We start from the raw sequence: 12,652 nt of genomic DNA, 5'->3' as shown, positions 1-12,652 counted from the left end.
TATACATTTTAACGGAGTCGTTAAGTCATCGTTAGTCGTTACATGTAAGTGTTGTTTTGAAACCTTTAAGTTAACGATCTCAATTAATGTTGTTAACCCATTGTTTGTTATATCTAATGAGATGTTAAATTATTATATTATCATGATATTATGATATATTAATATATCTTAATATGATATATATACATTTAAATGTCGTTACAACGATAATCGTTACATATATGTCTCGTTTCGAAATCCTTAAGTTAGTAGTCTTGTTTATATGTATATAACTCATTGTTAATATACTTATGGAGATACTTACTTATCATAATCTCATGTTAACCATATGTATATCCATATATATATCGTCAAGTCGTTTTTACAAGTTTTAACGTTCGTGAATCGCCGGTCAACTTGGGTGGTCAATTGTCTATATGAAACATATTTCAATTAATCAAGTCTTAACAAGTTTGATTGCTTAACATGTTGGAAACATTTAATCATGTAAATATCAATCTCAATTAATATATATAAACATGGAAAAGTTCGGGTCACTACACCAGGTATTCGGGTCTGTTCCAGAAAATAGTAAACAGTAGGTTCTGGTGGTTCTTGGTGCTCGATGCTTATCACGGTTCTCATCCTTGATACATATAGCTTCAAGTGTACAACTCGTTGATGTGTTTGCATCATCTTAACCAAGTTTTGACCATCATAACACAAGTGCAAGTCTAAGATATGTAGCACAACTCAATTAAGTGTTGTATGTAGTTTGATGAACCAAAGTTACATCAAAGTCTTAGATTTAACACATACATGAAATATAAAAGTAATATTGAACTACAAACTTGAAAGTAAACTAACTAATCAAGATCTTAAGATGTAGAACATAGTTCTTAGTTAGATTTTGAAGATCCAAGACCCAAAGGTCTAGATCTAAAGTTATTAAGTTAAATCCTAAGTAATAATACTTGAATCTTTACTTTAATGAAACCATAAGTTACAAAACTTAGATTTTCATCTTGAAAAGTGCATGTAAGCTTGCAAGCTTTTGTTTATGACAAAATAAGTAGACCATAAGCTATAAAACTTAGATCCATCACAAGTATATGAAGTTATAACTAGAAAGTTATACTTCTATGTTCTTGAACTTTTAAAGTTAACTTTAGTTCAAGAAAAATGAGATCAAAGTTAACTAGTAACACTTGACCAAGAATAACATAAAGTACATAAAATGAAGAAATAATCTAAATAAACAAGTAACTAGTTCATTGTTGTTCATACTTTAAAGATTCAAGACAAAATCTTGATCTTTAAGAAAGTAAACTTTAAGTTTACAAACATGAATTACAAGTATGATTTTACAACATATGAACTTACAATCTTTTGAAACAATAAATGTAGAACATAAACTAGAAAGTTTTGTTCTTGTTTGTTCTTGTAATACAAGATGATAAGAAGAATCAAACTAGAAAGTTTGATTCTTGTACTAGTAAGTAAATAATAACTAAGAACAAGTAACAATCAACAACAGTAACAACTAGTAAGTAATCTAGACATTAAACAAGAACAAGAATGATGATGATGGGGTGTATGGGCTACGGTTTTCAAGCAAGAAAAGAAAGGAGAAGTAAACTTGTTACTTACAAGTTAGAGAGAAATGTTTGAGAGGAAAATGAAAGCAAGTAAGTGTGTGAGAAAGTGAGAGAGTAATACTAGTAATATGTAACAAAAAAAAAAGATTTTGAATCCTCCCCATACACAAGTAGGCCGACGGTTTGATCAAGGGGAGGGGGAAGGAGAATGTTCACTAGTCACTAGCATGTAAAGGCTTAAAAGTTGGTTAATAGGTGTGTTGGTGTTGGAACAAGGTGTAACCAAACTAGTAACTAGATTCCATGCACTAAACTAACTAGTTAAGCCTTAATCTTAATCTTAATACTTCATTAGCTTAATGATGGGCTAACTAGTCCATTAAGATAAGTAGGGTGGGCTTCTAAGTCCATTAATCACAAGCCCAAGTCCAATTAAGTAATAATCCAAACAAAAGCCCAAGTAATTAACTAGCATCCATAGTTAATTAAAAATGATTAATAAAACTTAATTATGAATGTAAATAATACTCGAAAATATTATCCATGTAATGTACGTATGTCACAAAGATGTTTCGGGCAATTAAAGTCAAGTATGGTAACAAGTAAATGTATATAAACAATACATTCATTAAACACAAGTATTAATAATAATTATTAATAAGTAAACGTTGGAAAATCCAGGGTCGTTACATTACCCACCTGTTAAAGAAAATTTCGTCCCGAAATTTTAAGCTGAGGTAGATGGAGGAGTCGGGAAAAGGTGAGGATACTTCTGCATCATTTGATCCTCTCGCTCACAGGTAAACTCAGGTCCTCGTTTGACATTCCATCGTACTTGGACGATCGGAATCTTGTTGCGTTTCAAAGTCTTGACCTCACGGTCCATAATTTCAACAGGCTCTTCCACGAAGTGGAGTTTGTCGTCAATAGTAAGTTCCTCCAATGGTATGACAAGTTCCGGTGCAGCAAGACACTTCTTCAAGTTTGACACGTGGAAGGTAGGATGAACTGAGCTCAATTGTGCTGCTAGATCCAAACGGTAAGCAACAGGTCCAACACGTTTCAAGATTTCAAAAGGACCAATATATCGTGGGTTTAACTTTCCACGTTTTCCAAAACAGATCACACCTTTCCAAGGTACAACCTTCAACATTACACGGTCACCCACGTTGAATTCAAAGTCTTTACGTTTAAGATCGGCATAACTCTTTTGACGATCACGGGCCATCTTAAGTCTAGCTTGAATCTGAGCAATCTTCTCCGTTGTTTTGTGGACTACCTCGGGTCCGGTGATTTGCTTTTCGCCCACGTCGGCCCAACAAATAGGAGATCGGCACTTGCGGCCATACAACGCTTCAAATGGTGCAGCATTAATGCTCGAGTGATAACTGTTGTTGTAAGAAAATTCGGCGAGTGGCAAATGCCTTTCCCAGGCCTTTCCAAAGTCAATGACACATGCACGCAACATGTCCTCCAAAGTCTGAATCGTTCGTTCACTTTGCCCGTTGGTCTGTGGGTGATATGCAGTACTCATGTCGAGACGAGTTCCCATGGCTTCTTGCAAAGAACGCCAAAATCTAGAAGCAAAACGGGGATCGCGATCTGAGATGATCGATAAGGGTCGTTACAGCTTGGCTTCAACATATCCCTAAAAACAAAGAATTCTATGTTAAAAAATACCATCCGCAAAGACGTGAGGACAAATTTGCGTCTCCTTAAAAGGGAGATGCATAGTCGCAAACACTATCTTGCGCCTGTTACATTCACAAGGCGCAAGGACGCAAGCATTAACTTGTGCCATCAACGATCAACAAAACGCAAGGACGCAAGATCTACCTTACGCCCATTATGTTTTACAATCTTTCCCAGAAAATCGCAGTAAAACCAATTAATACCGCTTAAAAAAGCATATGCTTGCGAAAATAATCAAGTAGAAACAACCATAACATTAAAACAACACAAAATATTCAATGAGGCATTTAATCGAGCATTTGGTGTGTGAAACTATTTGAGTGGGAGAGATTGAACGATTTGAGAGGATGAGTGGCACTAACCTGAGGTTGACTCTGAGTTCTACTCTGATCTTTTGCCATCGTGGATTAAAACATGGATCTAAGGCGGTTTGTACGATATTAGGGTTTCTGGGTTGAGGTGATGGTGGTCGTGATGCTGATGGTGGTGATGATGACGACTGATGGTGGTGATGATGGTGATGCTCCAAATGTTCGACGATGATGGTGGTTTGTGTAACGGGTCTCAAAATGAGGAATCGAACACGCAAGGTTTTAGTGTGTGTGAAATGGTCGCAAGGGAGCAAATGGGGAAAGTGAGAAAAACAACAGATTTTTTTTATATAACAGCAAAAACGCAAGGACACAAGGCGCAAGGTCGCAAATTTGTGCCTTGCACATTTTTGGTCGCAAGATATCTTTTGTCCTGCCAAATTTTTGGACGCAAGACTTGATTTGAATCTTTGCGTCTTGTTGACAATATGATTTAAAGAAGGTAAAATATAGGTAGAATAAAATTTCAATAACATTTATGTAATCTGAATTACATAGTTTATTGCAAAAGGCCCTACGGCCTAATTTATTACATGACCACCACATAGAAAACATTTAAGCAGCATGCGGAACCTCAGCATTCAACTCCACTCGATTAGAAGGATACACCAACTCATCTTCATCAAGAAAGAAGTTGTTCAACAACAAGCCATAGGGTAATCCTCTCCCAGCAGCCGCTGGCAATCCCACAATTCGATTAGCAACCACATATGCAAGATTAATTTGGATTTGTTCGATCAAACACATCAAAATCAAAACTTCAGTTACATATAGCTCCACATCATTATCATCTCGAAACATGACATTCTTCTTGACGATCCTCATCATCTGTCGATACTGATCCTTAATATATTCTTCCCTGATTATGATAGGACCACTGTTTGGAAAGATAAAATAAGGTTTGCACAGTCCCGAAACATAACCAGAAGCTGAGAAAAAATTTCCCGCAGGTGACCTCCTCGGGCCACTTTTCACATCCTTGCTGAGACTGAAAAACTTGAAATCATCCGCGGGGATATCCAGGTTCTCCGCAAACACCTCCAATGTCCAATTGTATGGATAACCAAACATGTTCAAGTGAACACATTTCACCTTACGTGGATCAAACACATAGTTTGCATAGAATTCCCTAACAAGTTTGAGATAGTATGCATTTTCTTGAGGATGATTGAGAAAAGCTCCAACACTAATTCCCCGCTAGTCGGCAGAATAGTTTGGTTGAGCAGCAACATAACAACCAGTCAGAATAGGACGATCAGCCACTAGTCGTCGTCTATCATCAACATGTTGTGATGACTCTCCTTGTGAAACTCTTCGTGAAGCTCTTCCTGACATGGATATTAACTGAAATGAACAACACACTAAAATTAATTATCATTAGCACAATTCATAAATACTAAAATTAGTGAAAAATGCTTAAAACAGTACCTTAACGTGGCTATAATCTATGAATTGAATATATTTTTAAATGTAATGAGACTGTGAATGCAAAGTTCCAGGGTCATTCTATATATATGGTAAAAATCTTATCCGAAAAAATCTAGGAAATCTGACAAAATCTTATCCAGAAAATCCAATTCTGATCAGATAAGGACGCAAGGCCACAAGGCGCAAGGTCAAAAATTTGTGCCTTGCGCGGGTCTGGTCGCAAGGTATCCTGCGACTTGCGCGGGCAATCTGGCAATTTTTTTTTTTGGGCTCTGACGCAAAATTGTGTAAAAAATTGGGCAAAAAAGTGATAATCCCAATACAAATACACCGAAACAAATGCAGGCCCATATCAAGCCTTCAATTAAACTCCCTAATGCTTTTCTTGAGTGCCAACCACCAACCATTAACCCTTAGCCAAAGATCCTGAAGGGATCAAGTCTCTAGTCTCCGAAGCAACCTTTTCGAAGTTATACCTACTATACATGGCCTGATTTTGAGGTGTATAAAGTGTGCAATCGCACACGACACACAGTTTAAAAAGCCTAAAAATATAACGTTTTTGTGTATCTTTTAGAACTTTATGAATGATAAAGATTTCAGGTAACTTTTCCAACTGCCTAACACATTTCGATTTCTTTTACAAAATAAATTTTTTTGTAGCGGGTCGGGTGAAATTCAAAAATGTCTTGGATAATATGGGATTGTGTACTATCTTCTTATGGGCAGGGTGAGTTAAATATTGAGTCGTTAAAAGCAAAAAAATCTTGTACTACTCGGAAAATGGTGGTGGCGGTTTCAGGTCAAAAGTGAAGCGTTTTGAGTAAATATTATCAAGAGTATACATTGTCGGGATGAGGGTTTGGGATCTCTTAATAATAACACCAACATTAATAAGGGTTCTGTTTGGATTCGGAATTTTTGAATTTAAATGTACAGTTTGATAGATCCTTTTCAACAATAGTCAATAATGGTGAAGGGACACTGTTTTGGAAAGATATTTGGGTTGGTGAACAACCGCTATGCGATCGTTTTGATAGGATTTTCAGGCTGGAAGAAAACAAAAATGCATCAATCGGTTATCAGTTATATAATACAAAGAAGTGGATCAGAGCTAAAACTTGTATGGAACTAGAGGCGCCAACCATCCGGCAGATCACGGGTAGAGCTGCAACAGTTGGAATCAAAGGTGACTAGGTTCGAATTTGGCAACAATGATAAGGATGCTTGGAAATGGACTTTACACGCCACTGGGCTTTTCTCTTCATGTGCTTTGACTGAATTAATCAACAACAATTTGCACGCTTCCTTAAATTCGTCTTCTGCTACCTTCGAAATAGATTACTTCCGCAAAAAATAGAGGTATTTATTTGGAGAGCACAAAGAAATCGTCTCCCGATTAGAATGGAGCTCGACAAAAGGGGTATTGATCCTGACTCGACTCGGTGCCCGGTATGCTATAACGACATTGAGACTGTAGAACACATATTGCTACAATGCTTGTGTGCAAAAGATTTGTGGCAACGACTATTTCGGTGGTGGGGCTTTCAATATAATGCCTCACAATCCCTACAAGAACTATTAGGTGATAACTCCATCCGCTTGAACTCGTCGATGAGCTCCTTAATATGGCAAGCATGTGTTTGCGTATGCGCATACAAAATATGGCAAAACCGGAACAACACACTTTCCGAAAACCGAGTTGGTCAAGTCCATTTACATTACAAGAAATCCAAATTCGTTGCTTTGAATGGATCACAAACCGAACAAAGAAATTCTCTATCGATTGGCTAGTTTGATCGTGCACCCAAAAAGCATAGACAACCATGGTTAATTTTATCCATCTCGTTATATCTTCGTTTTTTCTGTATTTTCGTTAGAAAGAAGAGTGCATACCCGATATTTCTGTTCTTGTTTTTAGCCATTAACTCCAAGGCATGGTTGTAACTATCCAGTTGATAATAGAAAGTTATTTGCTTTTAAAAACAAATGTATATAAAAATTTTCTCGAACTTAACTTTTAAGGTTATCGTAAACATACATCAAAGTGTTGCACGATTAACTTAAAATTTTATATAGATGATTGTATAATTGTACAATATCGTCCTAACACTAGTAAAAAAGTTATTTATATTTAGTATATATTACTTCGTGTATATATATATATATATATATATATATATATATATATATATATATATATATATATATATATATATATATATATATATATATATATATAACTATATAACTATATATATATATATATATATAGTGGTAGGATCAAGAGGGAAGTAAACATTCGGGGGAAGCGGGGGGAAGCAAAAACTTTTTTTTTTTTTTTTTTTTTGTTTTTTGAAAAAACTTTGTTCACGGACATTATAGATGAGATGAAAATATGAACATTTAGTAGAGACACTTTGTGATAAATGTTTTTATTTTGGCGGGAAAACGCTCGAAGAAGTAATATATAACAATTATCGTGTTTTTCGAGCGTATTTTGAGGTTTTAGCTATTGGGGTTTAGATATTAGGGTTTAGATATTAGGGTTTATAGGGTTTAGAAATTTAGGGTTTAGGGTTTAGATTTAGGGTTTAGATTTAGGATTTAGATTGAGTTTTTAACAAGAACGGTTTAGAATTTAGGGTTTAGGGTTTAGGGTTTAGGGTTTGGTGTTTTGGGTTTATGGAATAAACCCAAAACACCAAACCATAAACCATAAACCCTAAACTCTAAACTCTAAATTGGGCTAAATTTTACTTCACAAAACATGAAAAAAAAACGTTCATATTCTTCACGAACAATATTATCTTGAATGTTATTTTTGTCGATTTTTTTCCCGCCTAAATAATAACATTCATCACGAAGTGTCTCTTCTACATGTTCATATTTTTGTGTGATCTTGATGCCGGAAAAAAAAATTCAAAAAAAACGAAAAAAAAAAAATTTGCTTACCCCCGATTGGTTACTTCCCCATACACACACACACACACACACACACACACACACACACACACATATATATATATATATATATATATATATATATATATATATATATATATATATATATATATATATATATATATATATATATATATATATATAGTGGTAGGATCAAGAGGGACGTAACCAATTGGGGGGAAGCGGGGGGAAGCAAATTGTTTTTTTTCTTTTCGTTTTTTGAAAAAACTTTGTTCACGAACATTATAGATTGGATGAAAATATGAACATTTAATAAAGACACTTTGTGATAAATGTTTTTATTTTGGCGGAAAAACACTCGAAGAAGTAATATATAACAATTATCGTGTTTTTCGAGCGTATGTTGAGGTTTTAGATATTAGGGTTTAGATATTAGGGTTTATAGGGTTTAGATGTTAGGGTTTAGAAATATAGGGTTTAGGGTTTAGATTTAGGGTTTAGATTTAGGATTTAGATTGAGTTTTTAACACGAACGGTTTATAGTTTAGGGTTTAGGGTTTAGGGTTTGGTGTTTTGGGTTTATGGAATAAACCCAAAACACTAAAACCCAAACCCTATAAACCTAAACTCTAAATCGGGCTAAATTTTACTTCACAAAACATGAAAAAACGTTAACATTCTTCACGAACAATATTATCTTGAATGTTATTTTTGTCGATCGTTTTCCCGCCAAAATAATAACATTCATCAAGAAGTGTCTTTTTTAAATGTTCATATTTTCATCCAATCTATAATGTTCGTGAATAAAGTTTTTTCAAAAAACGAAAAAAAAAAAATTTGCTTCCCCCCGATTGGTTATTTCTCCATTGATCCTGGCCATATATATATATATATATATATATATATATATATATATATAAAATAGGGTTTAGATATTAGGGTTTAGAAATTTAGGGTTTGGGGTTTAGATTTAGGATTTAGATTGAGTTTTTAACACGAACGGTTTAAAGTTTAGGGTTCAGGGTTTGATCCTGCCCCTAGATATCGTGTTTTTCGAGCGTATGTTGAGGTTTTAGATATTAGGGTTTGTAGGGTTTAGATATTAGGGTTTAGAAATTTAGGGTTTAGATTTAGGGTTTAGATTTAGGGTTTAGGGGGGGGTTTAGGGTTTAGGGTTTGGTGTTTTGGGTTTGAATAAACCCAAAACGCCAAACCCTAAACCCTAAACTCTAAATCGGGCAAAATTTTATTTCACAAAACATGAAAAAAAAACGTTCATATTCTTCACGAACAATATTATCTTGAATGTTATTTTTGTCGATCGTTTTCCCGCCTAAATAATAACATTCATCACGAAGTGTCTTTTCTAAATGTTCATATTTTTGTGTGATCTTGATGTCGGGAAAAAAAATTCCAAAAAAACTAAAAAAATAATAATTTGCTTCCCCCGCTTCCCCCCGATTGATTACTTCCCCATTGATCCTGCCTATGTGTGTGTGTGTATATATATATATATATATATATATATATATATATATATATATATATATATATATATATATATATATATATATATATATATATACTGTAGTGACCCGAACTTTTTCATGTTTATATATATTAATTGAGATTGATATTTACATGACTAAATGTTTCCAACGTGTTAAGCAATCAAACTTGTTAAGACTTGATTAAATGAAATAAGTTTCATATAGACAATTGATCACCCAAGTTGACCGACGATTCACGAACGTTACAAATTTGTAAAAACTACATGTTGTGGTATATATAGACATATATATATGGTTGACATGAGATTATGATGAGTAAGTATCTCACTAAGTATATTAACAATGTGTGATATATATAAGAAATGAGATTACTAAGTTAAGAAACTCGAAATGATATATATAACGATTATCGTTATGATAACGTCTACTAAATACATATGTATCATATTAAGATATTGATACACTATATTTAACATGATAAAATGATATTTAAATATATCATTAAGTGTGTTAACAATGAACTACATATGTAAAAACAAGACTACTAACTCAAGATTTACGAAACGAGACTTATATGTAACGATTATCGTTGTAACGATATTTTAATGTATATATCATATTAAGAGATATTCATACATTATAATATCATGATAACATAATAATTTAACATCTCATTTGATATAATAAACATTGGGTTAACAACATTAATTGAGATCATTAACTTAAAGGTTTCAAAACAACACTTACATGTAACGACTAACGAAGACTTAACGACTCCATTAGAATGTATATACATGTTGTGTTTTGATATGTATTCTTACACTTTTGAAAGACTTCCAGACACATATCAAAGTACTTCTACTTAACAAAAATGCTTACAATTACATCCTCATTCAGTTTCATCAACATTTCTACTCGTATGCACATGTATTCGTACTCGTACAATACACAGCTTTTAGATGTATGTACTATTGGTATATACACTTCAATGATCAGCTCTTAGCAGCCCATGTGAGTCACCTAACACATGTGGGAACCATCATTTAGCAACTAGCACGAAATATCTCATAAAATTACAAAAATATTAGTAATCATTCATGACTTATTTACATGAAAACAAAATTACATATCCTTTATATCTAATCCATATACCAACGACCAAAAACACCTACAAACACTTTCATTCTTCAATTTTCTTCATCTAATTGATCTCTCTCAAGTTCCATCTTCAAGTTCTAAGTGTTCTTCATAAATTCCATAAGTATAGTTTCAAAAATCAAGAATACTTCCAAGTTTGCAAGTCTACTTCCAAGCTTTCTAATCCATTCCAAGTAATCATCTAAGATCAAGGAACTTTTGTTATTTATAGTAGGTTATCTTTCTAATTCAAGGTAATATTCATATTCAAACTTTGATTCAATTTCTACAACTATAACAATCTTATTTCGAGTGAAAATCTTACTTGAACTGTTTTCGTGCCATTATTCTGCTTTAAGAACTTTCAAGCCATCCAATGATCCTTTGAAGCTAGATCCATTTTTCTCATTTCCAGTAGTTTTATCCAGAAAACTTGAGGTAGTAATGGTGTTCATAACATCATTCGATTCATACATATAAAACTATCTTATTCGAAGGTTTAAACTTGTAATCACTATAACATAGTTTAGTTAATTCTAAACTTGTTCGCAAACAAAAGTTAATCCTTCTAACTTGACTTTTAAAATCAACTAAACACATGTTCTATATCTATATGATATGCTAACTTAATGATTTAAAACCTGGAAACACGATGAACACCATAAAATCGGATATACGCCGTCGTAGTGAAATCGGGGGCTGTTTTGGTTTGGATAATTAAAAACTATGATAAACTTTGATTTAAAAGTTGTTATTCTGGGAAAATGATTTTTCATATGAACATGAAACTATATCCAAAAATCTTGGTTAAACTCAAAGTGAAAGTATGTTTTTCAAAATGGTCATCAAGATGTCGTTCTTTCGACGGAAATGACTACCTCTTTAGTAATTGACATGTAACTTAAATTTCCGACTATAAACCTATAGCTTTTCTGTTTGGATTCTTAAATTAGAGTTCAATATGAAACCATAGCAATTTGATTCACTCAAAATGGATTTAAAATGAAGAAGTTATGAGTAAAACAAGATTGGATATTTTTGATCTTTTTAGCTACAGGAAATGTTTAACAAATCTATACAAATCATATCCTAGCTAACTTATATTGTATTATATATGTATTCTAATATATTATGTAATCTTGGGATACTATAGACACGTATGCAAATGTTTTGACATATCATATCGACCCATGTACATATATTTTTGGAATCAACCACAACTATATATATATATATATATATATATATATATATATATATATATATATATATATATATATGGAGTTTATATAATTAAAAAAAATGTTGGAACTAGTAAATTTGAAGTAATTAATGAAATGGTTGTGCTTTTCAAAAAAAAAATAAAAATGAAATGGTTGTTTTTAAAAAAAAAAAAAAAAAAAATTAGAAGTAAATAGTGGTTAAAGGTAAAAATACAAGTTACGATCTTATGGTCAAAGATAGTACCTTTTCCATTTCTTAAAGCTCCTACCAAGTCAACGTTATTGAATTGCATTACTATCTTACACGTCGTCGTTTTGTTTCAGCAAAGGTCCACAAAATCTTTCTCCGCGTCCGCAATATTCAGTCACCGTCCACCGCTTCAGTACTAGCCACTAGGTTATTTTAGGAATTAAGTACCGAGTTTTTTTTAAACATATAACTACAACATAAAATTAAAATTACATAATAATATACAGATTACATAACATACCATTATCATTATTTTTGCATATAATTTAAGTGACGTTTTTTATATTTTCACAAAATGAACAGACCAGAAATAGTTACAAAATGACTTGGTTTAAAAACATACATTGAGTAAAATAGCCATCTGAAATAATAATAAATTGATAATTTTGTCTGATTTGATTTCAAAAAATTTCAACAAGAATTGAATATAGACAGATTCGGAACAACGTGCGACGGAATTCACATTCACATTGAGAACTAAATACTCCATTACAGAGTATATTTATATTTATATATTATTAAGTATTAAATACCAATC

Source organism: Rutidosis leptorrhynchoides, chromosome 3 (genome assembly GCF_046630445.1).
Source record: "Rutidosis leptorrhynchoides isolate AG116_Rl617_1_P2 chromosome 3, CSIRO_AGI_Rlap_v1, whole genome shotgun sequence".
Classification (NCBI taxonomy): domain Eukaryota; kingdom Viridiplantae; phylum Streptophyta; class Magnoliopsida; order Asterales; family Asteraceae; genus Rutidosis; species Rutidosis leptorrhynchoides.
The sequence above is the reverse complement of the archived record's forward strand: the minus strand, read 5'-3'. Positions refer to the sequence as shown.